The following is a 20,237-nucleotide window of genomic DNA, read 5'->3' as shown; positions in this document are numbered from 1 at the left end:
AGAAATGCTGAATCATATGATGTCCATGCATTTAATTATTGCAAAGCAAATTTTGAATGGCTGTACACAGTAAAAGATCAGTTATATTTCTGTTGATAATTAATTTTGCTCTAATTTGTCACTGATAGTGAATATTAGTAATTTATTTTTTAGGTCACTATTCCATTACAAAATTTTTCTTTTCTTTCTTTTCCTTTTTTCTTATATGGTCCTATTTTCTGTTTCTGTGATAACTAACGCCATTGTGCACTCTTCACTGTGTTTTTTTTCAGACATTCAGATAAATTCTGAAGTCGTTCTAAATCCTTCACCTTTTTTCTCCCTCAGGTTGAATTAGTCTTCAGCCTGATAGTTGTTTAGATATTGTGTTATGTTTTATCAAAATGTTTCATTATTAAAATAGAATAATGGTATTGGATTCTTTTGTCTTTGGTTTGGCAGCCATACTAGACCTGGAGGTGTGAGGGAACTACTCAGAAGGCACTCCAGTCCTGTGAACTTTCTCTCTGTACCTGCTATCATATTTAAAATCTTATTATGTCCAAGCTCATTGTCAGTATATTAACAGATAATTTACTTTTGTTTATTCATCTGCTATCCTCTAACCTTGAATTCACAGGAGTTCCTGTAGATTCCTTGGAATTTTCTAGACATGTTATTTTCATAAAACAGACCCCTTCCTTCCTTCCTTCCTTCCTTCCTTCCTTCCTTCCTTCCTTCCTTCCTTCCTTCCTTCTTCCCTTCTTTTTCTTCCTTCTTTTTTCTTTATCTTTCTTTTCTTTCTTTTTCTTTCTTTTTCTGTCTTTTCTTTCTGTTTCTGTCTTTCTTTTCCTGTCTTTCTCTCTTTCTCTGCAAACTACATTCTATTTCATTTTTTTTGTTGCTTTCCTTTTTCCTTATTTTATTGCACTGACAAAAATGCCATCAGTATATTGACTGAAGGTCATGAGAGCACATTTAATCAATCTTACTCTACCACACACAGTCTTTCACCATTAGAAATAATGCTAGCCACAGATCATTGACATATAATTTTTATCATGTTGAGGATGTTCCCATCTATTTATTAACCTTTCTGTGATTTTTAAATTATAAAATGTTGAGTATTTGTCAAAGGTTATAGACAAGTAGACTGATATGAGAATGTGTTTAAATACTGTTTCAAACTACTGAACCAGACTTGCATCCCTTAAATAAAACTCATTTGATTAGGGTGTCTCTATTTTGCAAAATTCTATTTGCTAAAATTCTACTTACTATTTTTTGCATCCATATTTTCTATTAAGGTTTTAAAATGCTTTTGTCTGGTTGTGGCATTGGCATATAAGTAGATTCATAAAATAAATTGAAGTACTCCTTCTTTCACTATCTCTTCATTTTTTTACTCTTTTAAAATTTGGTTTTAAGTATTTTATTTTTAAATAAGGCATTCTTCAATAAAACTATATGTACTCGGGGATATATAGAGAGAGATAGTACAGGGGTTGAGGTATGTACCTTATATATAGCTGACTATGATTTCATCCATGGTACCATGTGGTTCCCTGAGTATCATTGGGGAATTCTTAGAGACCTTCATGAACTAAGTCTGAGCCTAGAGGCCTTCATGCACAGCTGTGGTGCCTCGATAATCCTCAGCACCACAGTATCTGAATAGCACCACATCCTCAGAACCTGGTATTGAACCAGCCTGGTTGTTCAAAAATCTGTAGGAAAGCTATATGTGCATATACATATGTACCGGGAGTTTTTATAAATTAGTATTCATTTCTCTTAAAAATTACATGCCTGTTAGGTGATCAACTAAATTTATTAATGGTTACTATATTTTATCAAGGAACTTTCCCATTTATTGTAAATTGTGAAATTGACATATGTAGAATTATTTAGCTAATAATTTTATGTTGTTAAGATAACATTAGTATTATTGTTAATATTCATACTTTGCCTTCTTTTATTAGTTTTTCCATATCTATGGCACCTCCATTGTTTCTCTTTAAAGTACCAACTCTTTATTTCACAGGAATTTCCCTGTTAATTAACTATTTGCATCTATTTGTTTATGTTACTGTATTTTCCATTTTTCATCATATTTTTCCATTTTTTTGAAACATCATTTACAATTCTGTAAATCGTGTAACATTTAGTGCATACAACATGCCAACACCCCACCCACTACAAAGAGTGTCCACTTTCCTCCACTCATGTCCCAAGGACCTCCCACTTCCCCCTACCTTAGGTACACTCAGTTTTTTATAATTTATTTTTTCCCCCTTAAGTTTGTTGCTGTGATGTCTGGGGTTGCAAACTTAGTGACTGTCCTTTTGGAGATGCCATACCTGGTAGAGCTACCCTTGTCAGTATCCTCAAAAATAGAAAGCATGGTGCCAGTGATCAAACTCCCACTCTCAGGGATGCAAAACAAACATTTTTTAACACCTGGCCATGTTCCCAGGATCTGTTTATTATTTCTTTGCTTTGCTGATTCTGATTTTTTTCTTCATCTCCCTAATTTTCGGGGGCAAGAACTTAGATTATTGAAATTGATTTTTCATATTGACCTTTTGTCATTTCTAATGTATAAAATTTGTACTAAAAATTTAATTTTCAGGAGTTATTTAGCTATCTTAAATGTTTCATGTGCTATATTTCCATTCATTTTAATAATTATTTTCCTTTAAATTTTATCTGTGGATTATTTTAATATATAAGATTATTTTTCAATTCTTTGGAGAACTTGTTATTTATCTGCCATTTTCTAGTTTAATTCTATAGTGATTAGAGAGCAAACTCTATATAATTTTGAGCCTACAATGATCAAGGCTTACTCCTGACTCTGTGCTCAGGGATAACTCCTGGCAGTAAAAAAATCAAAGCACATTTTTTTCAAATCATTATTTGTTACTTATAATATATTTAATGTAGGAGTGCTGCTATTTATTCAGCCATTGATTAAGCTGATTGAATTGGACATGAACTCCACATTACTTTTTTTTTTTCATTGAATCACCATGAGATAAAAAGCTTTCGTGTTCGAGATTCAGCAGTACAATGATCAAATACCATTCCTCCACCAGTGGACACTATCCATTACCAGTTTTCCCAGTATACCCCCCGACCCCACCCCAGTCCTCACCCTCCCTCCATGTAGGAAATTTCCCCAATAGTCTCTCTCTACTTTTGGGCATTATGTTTTGCTCAAATTTTCCCACCACCATTCAAGCCTGCCTTCCAGGGGCAGATTTAGATCATTTATCAACCATTGCTCATTTTGAATATCAGGGGTGCCGCAATGGTGCACTTCGGCAATCCTAGGTTGTAAATGGTTGGGTTCCAGAAACCTTTCTGAAGGGCATTAATCCATTTTGGGATTCAATCACGCAGATCTGGATGAGGGTTATTGATGTGCTAAGATGGTGCCTGGAAGCACATTGTGGGAGTGACATCCAGGCCAAGGAGCAGGCAGGGAGCCTGGGATGGACAGCCCTGCACCTCTGCTGGCATGCAGACAAAGCACATATTTTAGAGTAAAATTTGGAATATTTATTAAATAATGCATTTTATTATTTCATTATTGTGGGAATGCCGAATGGCTCAGCCTTTTTGGAAAACAGTATGGATGATTCTCAAAAAATTAGAAATTGAACTCCCATTTGACCCAGCAATACCACTCCTGGGAATATATCCCAGAGAGGCAAAAAGTCGAAGTGATGTCTGCACTTGTGCGTTCATTGCAGCACTGTTTACAATAGCTAGAATCTGGAAAAAACCTGAGTGCCCAAGAACAGATGACTGGTTAAAGAAACTTTGGTACATCTACACAATGGAGTACTATGTAGCTGTTAGAAAAGATGAAGTCATGAAATTTATATACAAGTGGTACTACATGGAAAGTATCAGACAAAGCACAAAAAGTCAAAATATTAAATTAACATAATAAAAACCCTGTTCATAATTTTGCATTAAAAATGACAGACCTTGATGAAGATGTGTATGGGCATTTATTATTTATTTATTTAGACTTTTTTCCCCCATTATTTTACTCTCTTTGTTTATTTAGTCAAACTTGGTGGTGCTCAGGGATTAGCCCTGACTCTGATCATGCCCAGCAGTGATCAAGGGGTCATATGCAGCGCTGGAGACAGAACTGAAATTAACCCCCTTGCAAGGCAAGTGACTTTAATTATTTATTTATTTATTTATCCTGCACCTTTATTTATTTACAGTACTGAGGAAACAATCTGATAGATAGAGTAGAATTGCATTGGTCTGAAATTATACAATAAGGTAGTTTGCTTGTGTGTTTATACATATATATATGTATATACACACAGACACATTTATAAACTCATACATATATGTGTGAATATACAAGTAACACACATAACTATGAAACACATAACTATGTGTTTTCAAAAAGTTAAAGAAATACTTTTGCATATCTGAAAATACACATGGAGATAGATTAAAATTTGACTTAAAAGAGCAAAAAATACAAAGTAACAACTCAGAACTACAGCAACCCAATGTATTAACACAATACAAAATTTTGTAGTAAAATGAGGAAACAAATCCTGATATTGGAAGTATTTGCAAGAAAATTAAAATGGGGTTAATTTACATAATTTTTATAAAATAAGGTAAAGGTAAAGGTAAAGGCCCTCCCGTTGATCGTCGATTTGCTCGAGCGGGCCCAGTAACGTCTCCATTGGAGACTTTTGTTGTTACTGTGTCTGGCATATCGAATACTCTCGGTAGCTTGCCGGGCTCTCCGAGAGGGGCGGAGGAATCGAACTCGGGTCGGCCATGTTGGCCGCGTGTAAGGCGAACGCCCTACCCGCTGTGCTATCGCTCCAGCCCTTTTATAAAATAGTGCTAGCAAAAATTGTACAAAAACAAACATATAATAAGGTTTGTTGTCTTTGCATGCAGAACAAGTGTAGGATCTTAAAAAGTTTTTTTAAGTGACTTAAAAAGGTTTTTTTAGGACTCTTGTTTCATGCAGGGTACAAATCCGAGGGCAGCTTTGCTCCAAGTGTGACTCTGCTTAAATTCAACCAAACCATTGACCAAAGTTGAGGAAGTTATATAGTTTCCACTGTTGACATAGTTATAGCAAGTCACATGACAGGAGACTCAGCTATGTATGCCTGTTACAGAGAATATAGAAGTGAGTATCCATTCAATAAATATGACAATGTAAAAAAATTACAATGTGAATGCATATTCTCTATAAATATACATTCAGGAAGAAAATATGTTAATATATGTAGAAAATGATATGATAAATTTCAACACATTCATAATAAAATTTTTAGCAAACATGTAATAAGTGGAAATTCTCATAATAGTTAAATGGTATTAGGAAAATTATAAAACAAATGATTTGCATTAGAAAAAATGTTATAAGCTAGACAGACAACACAGTTATTATAACTAGTTATTGTGACTACTATAATTCTAAAGATTATAACCAATAAGGAAGTAAGAATTAGAAAGAAAGAAATATGCTATATTTATTTCCAAATGATAGTCTTCCACATAAAAAATATAAAATAATCTTCACATTATATGAGATGTTAACATATTTCAGCAGAGATTGTGAATGGAAGATTAATATATAAAATCAGTTACAATTCACATTAACATTTTACTTGCAAAAGCATACAATACACATGGATCTATCTATCTATCTATCTATCTATCTATCTATATATCTAATAAAATGAATTTGAAGAAAAAATATGAAGATAAGACCAGAAAGTTAAGTATAGCCAAAAATTTATAAAAAGAATACAATGACTTTCCATTAATGTATAAAGCTTTCCAAAAATAAACTAATAAAAAAATGTTATATTTCTAGGGGTAATCAAATAGTAAAGAAAATTTTAGGAACCCCATAAACAGACTCACACATATTGAAAATTGATAAAAGTAAACTTGTTTTTATCGATGAGAGAAGGAACTATTGTGTCAAAGTTTGCGTCTATTAGCTTTCTTAGTAAAAACTTTTAAAAAATTAGATACATATTTTACATAAAATTAATTCCAAATAGGAAATCAACATAGAAAGAAAAAAATAAAATACTTAGAAGAATTGTGTTTGACATTAGACTCTTTAGTCATTAAACACTTAATTTGCATAACTTTTCTTTCCAATATACCTAATGTCATTTGTATTCTTGAACAAGTGTTTTCAGGTTTTAATCGCGATAGCACAGCGGGTAGGGCGTTCGCCTTACAAGCGGCCAACATGGCCGACCCGAGTTCGATTCCTCCGCCCCTCTCGGAGAGCCCGGAAAGCTACCGAGAGTATTCGATATGCCAGACACAGTAACAACAAAGTCTCCAATGGAGACGTTACTGGGCCCGCTCGAGCAAATCGACGATCAACGGGAGGGCCTTTACCTTTTACCTTAATCATTAAATGTTAAAAAAATGCCCTTATTTCCAAACAGATTCTAATGATTTTGCATTTAAACCAACATATTTCTAAGTGATTTTTTTACATATGATAATTTTATTTAGTTCTGACTATTTTTTAAAATGGACTGGAGCGATAGCACAGCGGGTAGGGCATTTGCCTTGCACGCGGCTGACCCGGGTTTGATTTCTCCGTCCCTCTCGGAGAGCCCGGCAAGCTACGGAGAGTATCCCACCCACTGGGCAGAGCATGGCAAGCTCCCTGTGCCGTATTCAATATGTCAAAAACAGTAACAACAAATCTTACAATGGAGATGTTACTGGTCCTGCAGGAGCAAATCAATGAACAGTGCTATTTTTTTAAATAATTTTATACAATTTATTCAAGACAATTTCTTCTTTATACTTTTAAATTTTCTTAAAACTAAGCAAGCTTAAAGTATTTTAGGTTTCTATATTGTTTTAATTTTTTCTTGAAGTAAATTTATCATCTGACTACTAATGTGTTAATTTTGCTATTGGAATCCTTGTATATGCCACTTCTCACACAATTTAATTTTTTAGACATATAATGTTCCAATACTACATTCTCCCTCGACTTTCCCCACCTTAACCCACAATTCCATCTACCCTCCTGTCTACCTCTGTGATAAGCTCAGTTCTGTAGCCAGTCCTTTCATATCATTATTTCGGGCATTTTTTTTATTTGCCCTCCTGTTTCTCTATACCACACATGTGAGAGACAACATTCTGTACCTGTTTCTCTTATTGACTTCACTGAGCATGATACCTCCACATCCAGCTATCACAGATCACAGATCACAGATCATCCTGTTATTCGTCCTTTGCCTCGAGCAGGAACCAGTAACGTCTCCTTCATCCTAGCCCTGAGATTATATTCAAGGCTCTTTAGGAGAATGAGACCCATCATTGTTACTGGTATTTGGCATATTGGGTACGCCACGGGGAGTTTGCCAGACTCTGCTGTGTGGGCAGGCTACATTCGGTAGCCTGCAAGTTTGTCAAAGTAGGAATGAGATGTCATAATAAGATGTCGCGCGGCTGCGAATGTGGCCGCGCGGTTCCGGGAGCTGATTTTTATAGTCTCAGAGTCTTGGCCGCTGATGGGATTACATGGCGCCAGGGGGCCAGTTGGTGGTGTGACCCCCGCCTACTGGAATTTGGAGGATCTGGGTGGAGGATGCTCGACTCCAATCCGAGTAGGCTTGGAGATCTTGGCCCCGGAACCCACGTGGCTTTGTCCCTCTGCCGGTACCTTCAGGTGTGCGGAGAGGTCTCAGCATGGTGGTGGCTGGTCCTGGAGGTCTTCGGCTGCCGGGGCCCTGGTCAGGGCAGGGAGGAAAGCTCAACCCGCTCCCCTCCAAGGGGCCCCGGCGAGGAATAGCCAGGTGCGGGGGCAGGAGACTGCACTGTTCTCCCTCCAGGAGCTGGTTTTTATAGTCATTTATATAGTTTTTATAGTTTTTATATAAAATATAGTTTTATATAATATAGTTTTTATAGTTTTTATATAAAAACATCCAGCTATGTAGCTGTGAATTGCATGATTTTTAAAAGATACCTTCTCATATAGCCTAATAGTATTCCACTGTGTATATGTGCTACAGTTTCTTTATCCAGCCATCTGTACTTTGACACTTGGATTGTTTCCACACTGGGGCTATTGTGGATAGTGTTTCAAAGAACGTAGGAGCACAAATGCCTTTTCTGAATAAAGAGTTTAGCTCCTTGGGGTAGATGCCAAGAAGTGCAAATACTTGACCATATGAAAGCTCGGTCGTTAGTTTTCTGATAAGAGGCATATTGTTTTCCAAGAGTTGAACCAGTCTAGAGGCTGGAGCGATAGTACAGCAGGTAGGGAATTTGTCTTGCACGCATCTGACCTGGTTCAATTCCTAGCATCCCATATGGTCCCCCAAAAACCACCAGGGGTAATTCTTTTGAATGCTTGAGTGCAAAGCCAGGAGTAATCCCTGTGCATCGCCAGGTGTGACCCAAAAAGCAAAAATAAAAAGAACAAAAAGGAGTTGAACCAGTCTACATTTCCACCAGTGGTGGATGAGGGTCTCTTTTTTTCCACATCCATACCAGCATTTGGTTGTTTCTGTTCTTCTTGCTATGCATCATGGTGTGAGAGGAGTAGTGGGAAAGTATTCTCTCCCAGTATGTTAGGTGGATTTTATTCTGGTCATTGTTTCTTTTGTATATGTACAATAGCATCTAAATGTGATATAGTCCCATTTGTTTATCTAGCCATATATTTGCTTGGACAAATGCATAGAATCATTGGAGATGTCCAGATTCAATGTCTAACTAGTTCTATCTATGTTTCACTCAATATACACAGTTGATTAAGATCTGATACTAAGGTCTTTGATCCATTTTTAATTGATTTTTGCATGGTATGATATAGGTGCCTTAGAACTATGGGGACTTCAGGAAAGAGAAGAGTGTCCCTTATTCTAGTACAGCAGATGTTCAAAGACTCATACATACATTATGGCTGAGACACAGCTACCCATATGGACCATAGACTCACAGTCATGTGACAAAGTTTTTAAGAAAAACTATGGTTGAATAGAGACTGAGGAGAATGCCTACTTGCACAAACAAGCAGGAAGCAGAAGGAGGCAGAGTATTATTATGACTAGGAAGAAGCTGCTGGAACACTGCTTTTGATGCTCTAAGGCAGGAGAAATGTTGAAGTATATCTGACATCCAAAGATGTCTGTTTCCCACATCTCAAGCCATCAGTCACTGGCAAATCAAGGCCTGTGTTATTCTCTGAAATGTTAGGTTCCCCTGGTAATGGCCCAGTTCCCTATAGGCCTAGTGAGCTCTAGCGGTCAAGGAGTCATACCAGGTAGAACTCCAACAGGTGTCTACGTTTATTTTTTAATATGTAACTAGCTTTCCTAACAGTCTTTGTTTTTCTTACTCCATACTATTTGCTCCACTGACAAAGATTAGTTCATGAGTATTTTTATAGGTACTACATTGAACAGTGTTGTTTGTTCATTTTGACAATACTAATCCTAATCTAGACACAGGGGATATTTTCATTTTCTTGTTTTTTCTTTCATTTCTTTTAATAGTAATTTATAAATTTCTCTATGCACAAATGCTTTTCTCATAAGTTTTTGGGCCCAGTTTTATTGTGAACTAATTAATTAATAACCATCACTGTATAAGTTTAAAATGATGATTTATCTTACATAGCTTGAAAAATTATTGCCATGATATATTCAGCCAATATCATCTTCACTTGGCATAATACTCCAATTGTACCAACCTTGCCATGAATGAGATGATTTCATCTTTTCTTAGCCTTGCATAGTATTCCAACACACACACATATATACACACGGACACACAGACACACAGACACACACACACACACACACACACATATATATGTATATATATATCTGCATCTTCCTTTTTAAAATAATTGAAGCACCGTGACTTACAATACTGATAATGATAGGGTTTTGTGCATACAATATTCCAACCCCATACCTTTCATCAGAGTGCCCACTTCCCTCTACCATTGTCTCAGGTTCCCTCCCAACCCCTATTCCCCGAACCCTTGCCCTCAGTAAGCTCATTTCTGTAAACTAGATCTCAAGTTCATTACTGCAATGAACATATTATGCATGTATTTTTTGAATAATTTTTTATGGTTTGGCTTTCCCAAGAAGTGGAATTACTGGGCCACACAAACAAGTGCATTTATGTCTTCATATTGAGAATCTCTGAATTATGATATAAGAAAATTTCCCACTGCAAAATAATGCTAGATTTATTTCCAGTACAGTATGAATGACTTAACTTTATCCCAACAATGCACAAAAGAATGCAAATCCATTACTTCTTTAACATATGGTACTATTAGGTTTAACTTTAAAATCTTGGAGACTAACACTCAAGGACAGTAGAAACAAGGATCAGGACAAATGATCCATGATTGGAAGCCTGCCTCGAGAGCTGGGCATGAGGGCAGCTGGGATAGAAAAGGGACCATTGTGACAATCATGGTTGGAAGAGATCACTCTGAATGTGAGATGCATGCTGAACGTGGGCAAAGGACCAAATATGATGGGCTCTCAGTATTTGTATTGCAAATTATAAATACCCAAAAGGGGGAAGGGAGAGAGAGAGAGAGAGAGAGAGAGAGAGAGAGAGAGAGAGAGAGAGAGAGAGAGAGAGAAAGTGCCTGCCAAAGAGGCAGGCTGGGGGTGGTGGCAGGAGGGATATGGGAGGTATTGGTGGTGGTAAATGTACACTGGTGGAGGAGGGATGGGTATTTTAACATTGCATGACTGAAACTCAATCATGAAAGTTTTGTCACTGTATCTCATGGCGATTCAATAAAAAATTCCTCAATAAAATAAATATAATAAATAAAAATATTGGATATGGATAAGTAATTTAAGGATTAAATTTCATGGTGTGTATAGCCTCTCCTGGTTTGATCTTCAGTGCTACATGGTCTCCTGGGTACATCCAGGAATCACCAAAGCACTGCAAGTATGGCCAGAGATATCACTGGGAAGCCACTGGAGTCCACTCCCCTGTGATTAATAAAAATGAATACAATTGAATTTCAGCTGGGGATACAGCTCAGTGTTAGAGAGCATGTTTTGCATGGGTGACCCCCTGAGTTCAATGACTGTTAACTAAAATTAAAATAAAAACAAACTTAATTGAAATCGATTGGCATTATTGTGATTCCAGTAAACATAACCTTAAAAAATTACCCACATTTGTTTCCTCATCTTTAAAATGATAGGTCACTTAATAATTTGTTCACTTTAGCATTAGATTTTTCTTACTTGGGTATACTTATGCTACTTTAATTTCTTCTGGAGTGAATTAATCATTTTATTGTTAATTTGGTTCATTCTTTCTCATAGGGCAATATACTATCTTATATGTTTTAAGTTCCTATTTATCCATCTATTATGATCTTGAGATGGATAAGTGTAAATTACTACGTGACATATATAAAACTTATTATTGTCAGAGATCCTGCTCACCAATGGATTAATGGATACAGATTAATAACAAAAGGGAAATCAAGTTGAAAAACAGTTTAGTTTTATTTGGGGTTTTTTTTTTGCTTGCCTGCTGTTTGTTTTTTAGGCCAGACCTGGCCATGCTTAAAGGGACTCTTCCTAGTGGTGCTCTGGAACTACTCCCAGAAGTGCTCAGAGTTCCCATATGCAAAATGTTTACACTAGCAAACTGAACCACTTCCTGGACTTCCCCACTAATTCTTAAAACTGAGATTTAATGTTCTGTATTTGATTACTCTTTAAATTAAAGCACTGTCGCACTGTCCTCCCTCTGTTCATCGATTTGCTTGAGCGGGCCCAGTAAGACTCCATTGTGAGACTTGTTGTTACTGTATTTGGCATATCGAATATGTCACGGGTAGCTTGCCAGGCTTTGCCATGTGGGCAAGATACTCTTGGTATCTTGCCAGGTTCTCCGAGAGGGGTGGAGAAATCGAACCTGGCTTGGCCGGGCTGGCAGCTTGCAAGGCAAAATAAATTTAAAATTCTTTTAAAAATAAAACAAGCGGGGCTGGAGCAATAGCAGAGCGGGTAGGGCGTTTGCCTTGCACATACATGGCCAACCCGGGTTCAATTCCCAGCATCCCTTATGGTCCCCTGAGCACCACCAGGAGTAATTCCTGAGTGCAGAGCCAGGAGTAACCCCTGTGCATTGCCAGGCATGACCCAAAAAGCAAAAAAAAAAAAGTAAAATAAAAAGTAAAACAAGGGGCTGGAGTGAGTGATAGCACAGCAATTTGCCTTGCATGTGGTCAAGCCAGGTTCAATTCCCAGCACCCCATATGGTCCCTAAGCACTGCCAGGAGTAATTCTTGAGTGAAAAACCAGGAATAAACTCTGTACATCCCTGGTTGTGACCCAAAAAGAAAAAAATTAAATTAAAAAAGTGTTTTATTAAAAATATAAATAGTAGGGTCTGGAGCTATAGCACAGCAGGTAGGGTGTTTACCTTGCACGTGACAGACCCGGGTTCAATTCCCAGCATCCCATATGGTCCCCCTAGCATTGCCAAGAGTAATTCCTGAATGCAGAGCCAGGAGTAACCCCTGAGCATCGCCTGGGTGTGACCCAAAAAGCAAAATATATATATATATATGTATATATATATACATATACATACACATAAATAGTATATAGCAAGTACTAACCATCAGTTTGTGGGCCAATGCCAGTCCTCACATGTAGAAAAGGTGGTAACTGTTGTTCTGCGTTCATATGCACAGTGTCTATTTCTTAGGTGTTAAAAAGACTGAAGAAAGCTGGTGTTGTCCAAAACTAAGCAGAATTGACATTGCATAGGAACTCAGGACTTTAAATATTCCAGGACGCACCCATACCTAACTGAATCAGAATCTAGTGTTGAACAAGATTTCCAAGCCAAGTCATTCATGGGCTAATTGAAATTCAAAAACACTGGCAAAATACTTTGCTTTTGTGATGACAATGTAGTATAATTATTTTGAAAAATAATTTATCAATATTTTCACAACAAATCAGTCATGCAAATCTGTTCATGGCAGTGCTCTATATCATAACAAGACAAAATGGAAAAAGTACCCCAGAATCACAAGAACTATTAAAGTTCAAAAGTAATCTGTATGAGAAACCTTTGTATCACTGTCACTGTCACTGTCCTCCCATTGTTCATCGATTTTGCTTGAGTGTGCCCAGTAATGTCTCCATTTTGAGACTTCTTGTAACTGTGTTTGGCATATTGAATACGTCATGGGTAGCTTGCCAGGCTTTGCCATGCGGGTGAGATACTCTTGCTGGGCTCTCCGCGGGGTGGAGGAATCGAACCTGGCTCGGCTAGGCCAGGCCTCTTGCAAGGCAAATGCCCTACTGCTGTGCTATCACTCCAGCCCTTTGTATAACCAAGTAAAATATTTAATAGGTTAAATATAATACTTAAGTGGATAGCTACAAAATTATACATAAGTCTAATTTTCAAGTTTTAATTTAATTTAAAGGATGAGAAGAAATTTAATCTGTCAAAAATTATTTTAGACTAGAAGGATTAATAAGCAATCTTTTCATTAAATTTTATATTCATATTCCATGAATTAATTTAATAAAGTTTGATAGATAAGTTTCAAAAAATACCAAGATCTTGGAAAATATGAAACTATATAGATTGCACATAATAATAGTGATTAATCTCTCCAATTGTATGCTAAACAGTCTCACTGTCTTCTTATCTCTCACATATTCTGATTCTCCAAGTTTTTCCTACTTATTTATTTATTAGCACGTAGCCACATGAATCATTTACTACTTCATACCTTAAAGGTTTCCTCTGAGTATAACTGCCTTTTTGGCCACAAACCTCACTTGGCCCCAAGATACTAAGATGATCCCATATAATCCTAGAATGCACAGGTGCTACCACTTCAAGGCTATAATCACTGAGAGAGCATGGTTGCTAAAATTTAAAGACTGAAACTATAATAGTGTTACTTATTAGCAGTTTGAGGAAATATTTTTAGATAAGAAAACTAGAATGGACAGTATTCTATCTGGGTTTGCTAAAATTAGTCTGGTTTTGTATAAGGCCAACTGTTAAAATGTCATTACATTCTAGTCCATGCAGACTACCATTCACACCTCATTAACTGTTAGAAGAGATCTAATTTCCCTCTGGTTTTAATTAGGCTGCAGATTTTTGCAATGATTTATGGGTTTTTAAAGAAAATTGAGTCCTTTTGAATTGTGGGGCTGGGCAGCAAATATTGGTTAAGTATATAAGAAAAAGAAACTAGAATAATTCCATGAGACTTTATGTCTAAGAGAGCTTTTCTCTCCTTAAATAATTGACAAGAACTTTTACACTAGACAGGCTCTTTCAGCCTTTTGCAGACCTAATAAAGATGAATGAAGAATGTATGAACATAGTAAAGCAGAGAAACTGAAAGATATGAAAACACAGGCAGTTCAGTAGCTCATATAACGATTTTTTGTAGTAAAAGAATAAATGGTCATAAAAATAAGGGATATAAAAAAACAACTATGCCAACTTTTTAGCATCATTTCTGTGGAGCCATGATGAATGAGGGTCTGCCTTTGCAGAGAAATGGCTAATACTTGCCAGTGATATTTTACGATCAGTTTACAACCGTGACTTACTCCATTGTCATTAAGCCTTCTGTTTGAGGCAGTTGACTTCATATCCTCAGCATCACCGCAGTGAAGAAAAGGATTTCCTTTCACAAAGAAGTTAGCTCAAGTGAAACATAAGTTTCTGTCAGTAGATCTTGTTGACACTGATGACAATATTCCAACCATGTCTAGGCAGAAAAGAATATTTCAATGGAAAACAAAGATCACCAAGGAGTCAAATTTATCTGGAAGACTTACAGAGGAGCCCCCCACATCTCTTTTCTCTCAGTCAGTCTCTTATATACAGTTAAAAAATCTTAATTGTGAATTTCCTAAAGTGATTTAGGAATAAATATTATTTAGATTTACATTTATATGCACTTCAATATGATGTATAAACTTGGGGGATTTTAAAATTAATATTTTATATATATTTTACAAATACTGATAATTTTTTATGTCAGTTTATATCAGCGACTTAAAAATATATGTTATGGCTTGCTCTTCAAGTCCATGTTCTCCCTTGAACACAGATATCTCCCTTGAACACATATCTCATTTGATTGTGTATGCCCCTTTGCTTGCTTTTTACTCTGGAGAGAGCTATGTCTCCCCTCACATCTTTCTAAGTTTAAATGAAAACTATCTTGTCTCAATAAGAATAGTTGCATATATTTATTGTGTGCATGTATATAATTCATAATTTCCCAATTTTTGACATAATATAGCTTGCAGTATTATGAACAAGCCTATATTTTGTCTACTTGTATATTATTTCAGATTTCATTATTATGTTCTCAATTTCATTTTTCATTTCATCATCCTGTTATTCGTCGATTGCCTCGAGCAGGCCCCAGTAACGTCTCTTTCATCCTAACCCTGAGATTATATTCAAGGCTCTTTAGGAGAATGAGACCCATCATTGTTACTGGTATTTGGCATATTTGGTATGCCACGGGGAGTTTGCCAGACTCTGCCCTGTGGGCAGGCTACATTGAATAACCTGCAAGTTTGTCCAAAGTAGGAATGATATAATAAGATGTCATAAAAAGATGTCCTGATGAGATGTCGCGAGGCCGCGAATGCCGCCGCGCAGTCCCGGGAGCTGGATTTTATAGTCTCTGAGTCTTGGCCATTGATGGGATTACACGGTGCCAGGGGGCCAGGTGGTGGGTGTGACCCCCGCCTACTGGAATTTGGAGGATCTGGGTGGAGGATGCTCGACTCCAATCCGAGTAGGCTGGGAGATCTCGGCCCTGGAACCCGCGTGGCTTTGTCCCTCTGCCAGTACCTTCATGTGTGCGGAGAGTGGTCTCAGCATGGTGGCGGCTGGTGCTGGAGGTCTTCGGCTGCCGGAGCCCTGGTTCTCAAAAAAAAGAACTATTAGTCACAAACCCTAAACATACTGTAACATTTTCAATAAAATTAAATATACCAAATTAATCTTCATTTAACTTTACCTAACATTAGCATTAACATTTTTTTCGATTTTAATCTACAAGTAGCACTGTAGTAGCAGTGTCCTCCTGTTGTTCATCGATTTGCTAGAGCGGGCACCAGTAACGTCTCCCAACAAATTGTGAGACTTTTTGTTACTGTTTTTGGCATATTGAATACACCACAGGGAGCTTGCCAGGCTTTTCTGTTCGGGAGAGATACTCTCGGTATCTTGCTGGGCTCTCCGAGAGGGGCGGAGGAATCAAACTTGGGTCGGCCATGTGGGCCGCATGCAAGGCAAATGTCCTACCCACTGTGCTATCACTCCAGCCCATAGTCTAAACGATAAAAAATATTTTATTTTTTACTTTTAAGGAATAAAAATAACTGTCTTATTGCTTTTTTGTTATAATTTTTGTGAATATCCATTAAATAGTTCTGCCTATTTTACTGTAAAATAATTATTATTATGGAACTGGTGCTACAGTACAGTGAGTAAGGCATTTGCTGTGCATGTGACCAAACGTGGCTTCAATCTCTAACATCCCATATGGTCCCTTCAGCACTTGCCAGGGGCCTGTTCTAACCCCTGAGCATTGCAGATGCAGTCCCCTGAAAGTATTCAAAATAACACAAATGAGAAAATTAGAATTGGGAAAATATCGCCATTATTATTGTGAAATCGATTGGCTAATAACTGTTTAGTACAAGGACATTTAGATATATGAAATGATTTAAAGCGGGTAGGGCGTTCGCTTACAAGCGGCCAACATGGCCGACCCAAGTTCGATTCCTCCGCCCTTCTCGGAGAGCCCGGCAAGCTACCGAGAGTATTCGATATGCCAGACACAGTAACAACAAAGTCTCCAATGGAGACGTTACTGGGCCCGCTCGAGAAAATCGACGATCAACGGGAGGGCCGACGATCAACCGACGATCAACAGTGCTCATATCCAAAATTAATGCCTAGATATAATATAAAAATAGACAAGTACATGTAAATAAAGATGAGAAAGAAAACACAAAAATGGGAGAATAGGGAAAAGCTTTGTAAACAATGAAGTGCAATTTTGTAAAAGTAAGCTTTTTATAAATAAAAATTATAGTCTAAGAAAAATTTTTAAAAGAATTAAATATACATGTATGAGTAATATTATCTGACCAGAGCACAATAATATTTTTAACAAATTAGGAAAATAATTAAATAGAAAAAATAAATCAAAAATCAATGAAACAATCCATTTGGTGCATAACTGGAAAGGATTCTATAAATTAATTCAATCAATTTTCTATTTATTTGTTTTTTGGGGGGACACTAGGCAGTGTTGCTCAAGACTTTGTGCTGGCTTTGTACTTAGGGTAAAAGATGTGAGGTTGGGAATCAAACCCAGGTCAGTCAAGTACAGGGTAAGTGACCTGTTCACTGCACCATCAGTCTCGTCCCTCCATCAATATTCTGAAAGTACAAATACTGAAAGATAAATGTAAATTACAGATTAATAGTAGAAAATTAATATGTTCCTTCAATTAAAATTTGAATAGTGGAGAAATTGACAATAAAGAGCAGGAAAATGATTTGTGATAAAGAGATAAAAACAACTGAAATAAACTCACAAATAATATACATAGTAGTGATAAAATATCTTTAGAATAACTGTGATTAAATTTGCATGGTGAGCCATTCTGAGCTACATAGAAAAGGGTCTGACCTACCTTTTAGACCAATGATAGTGATGGGTTCTAATAAAATCAAACACAAAGGCACTGACTAGGCTCCATACTTAGTTAAATTTATGGTACGCATACAAAAGTTATTCCTTATGACTCCAGATTCTTCAAAGACTGAAGAATAATCAACCTCATATTAAGTCTTAAGAGAAAATATAAAATATGCTTATTAATAACATGTGTGTATATTAAAATAGAAGCAATTGCCCCAATGGCTTAAAAGTCTAACATAATTAAAGTTAGAAAGCAGAGAAACAATTGAGAAAGAGAGTAAACAGTGAAGGCACTGAGAAGGAGTAGGGAAAAAATCAGTTTGGGAGGTTACCAGAGAACAGCACATTTATAGAAGCAAAGGTGTTCAAATTTATATTCTCTGTTCTCTACTGTAGATAATCAAGGAAGTTGGGTCTTTTTAGTACAATCAAGATAAGTTTTTTTAGACATTTAAAATATATATATATATTTTTTAATTTTTATTAGTGAAACACGATGAGGTACAGTTGTAGACTTAAAAATTTTTGTGCTTGAATTTCAGTTATACAATGATCGAGTACCTATCCCTCCAGCAGTGTCCATTCTCCACCACCAATGATCCCAGTATCCCTCCCAACCCCCATCCCTCCACATCCCGCCTGGCCATGTGACAGGGCATTCCCTTTTGTTCTCTCCTTTTGCAAAAGAGTCATTGAGTGTCAATCATGTTCGGTCTATAGTCTATTTTCATCATGCACACCCCATCCTTGGAGGATGCTCATAACACTCTTTACTTGGTGCTCTCTTCTCTATCTGGGCTGCCTTTTCCCCTAGTATGTGCGGCTAGCCTCTAAGCCATGGAGCGAACTTCCTGGTACTTACCTTGACTATTCTTGGGTGTTAGTCTCTTAGTTTGTTATTTTACATTCCCCAGATGAATGCAATCTTTCTATGCCTGTCCCTCTCTGACTGTTAGCATGATATTTTCCCTATAGTACCACTTGTATGTAAATTTCATGACTTCATCGTTTCTAACAGCTGCATAGTACTCCACTGTATAAATGCACCAAAGTTTCTTTAATCAGTCATCGGTTCTTGGGCACTCAGGTTTTTTCCAGATTTTGGCTATTGTGAACCGTGCAGAAATGAACATAGAAGTGCAGATGTCATTTTGACTGTACTTTTTTTGCCTCTCTGGAATATATTTCCAGGAATGGTATTGCTGGGTCAAATGGAAACTTAATTTCTAATTTTTTGAGAATCATCCATACTGTTTTCCAAAAGGGCTGAACCAGTCGGCATTCCTACCAGCAGTGAAGGAGAGTCCCTTTCTCCCCACAACTGTGTCAACACTGGTTGCTTTTGTTCTTTTGGATGTGGGCCAGTGGTGTGAGATAATATCTCATTGTTGTTTTGATCTGCATCTCCCTGATGATTATTGATGTAGAGCATTATCTCACATGCCTTTTAGCCATTCAGATTTCTTCTTTGAGAAAGTTTCTGTTAATTTCGTCACCCCATTTTTTTGATGGGGTTAGATGTTTTTTTCTTGTGGAGTTCAACCAGTACTCCGTATATCCTTGATATCAACCCCTTATCAGATGGGGATGGGGTGAATATCCTTTCCCATTCTGTAGACTGTCTTTGTATTCTGGTCACAGTATCTTTTGAGGTGCAGATGCTTCCTAATTTAAGATAGTCCCATTTGTTTATCTCTGTTTCCACTTGGTTGGTCAGTGGAGTGTCGTCTTTGAAGATACCCTTATCCTCAATATCATAGAGGGTTTTGCCGACCTTGTCTTTAATGTACCTTATGAATTTTGGCCTGATGTTGAGATCCTTAATCCATTTTGATCTGACTTTTGTGCATGGTGTTATGTAGAGGTCTAAGCCCATTTTTTTTTTGCATGTGGTTGTCCAGGTATGTCAGCATCATTTGTTGAAGAGGCTTTTCTTGCTCCACTTCACATTTCTTGTTCCCTTATCAAAGAGTAGATGTTCATACATTTGGGATTGTGTGTACGGATATTCCACCCTGTTCTTTTGGTATGTAGCCATGCCTTTGTTCCAGTACCATGCTCGACATTAGTTTTTACAGAGAAGTTTACATTAAAAATATCTTTCAAAATAAAAAAGTGACCTCCATCCAGTCTTTTTTAACTACTTGCATAAAATTCACCTTTCTCTAAAGACGTATTTTGGGTGTGGTATATTTTTGTTTCCCTACACTACAATCCAAAATAATCCAATTATCATATGTAACTTAAAAGAGTGGATAACTGGGGCTGGAGCGATGGCACAGTGGGTAGGATGTTTGCCTAGCACGCGGCCGACCCGGGTTTGATTCCCAGCATCCCACATAGTCCCCTGAGCACTGACAGGAGTGATTCCTGAGTGCATGAGCCAGGAGTCACCCCTGTGCATTGCCGGGTATGACCCAAAAAGAAAAAAAAAGAGCAGATAACTTACTTTGATACCTTC

The sequence above is a fragment of the Sorex fumeus genome, unplaced genomic scaffold, assembly GCF_029834395.1.
Source record: "Sorex fumeus unplaced genomic scaffold, SorFum_2.1 ptg000043l, whole genome shotgun sequence".
Taxonomy (NCBI): domain Eukaryota; kingdom Metazoa; phylum Chordata; class Mammalia; order Eulipotyphla; family Soricidae; genus Sorex; species Sorex fumeus.
This window is presented reverse-complemented; position numbering follows the sequence as displayed.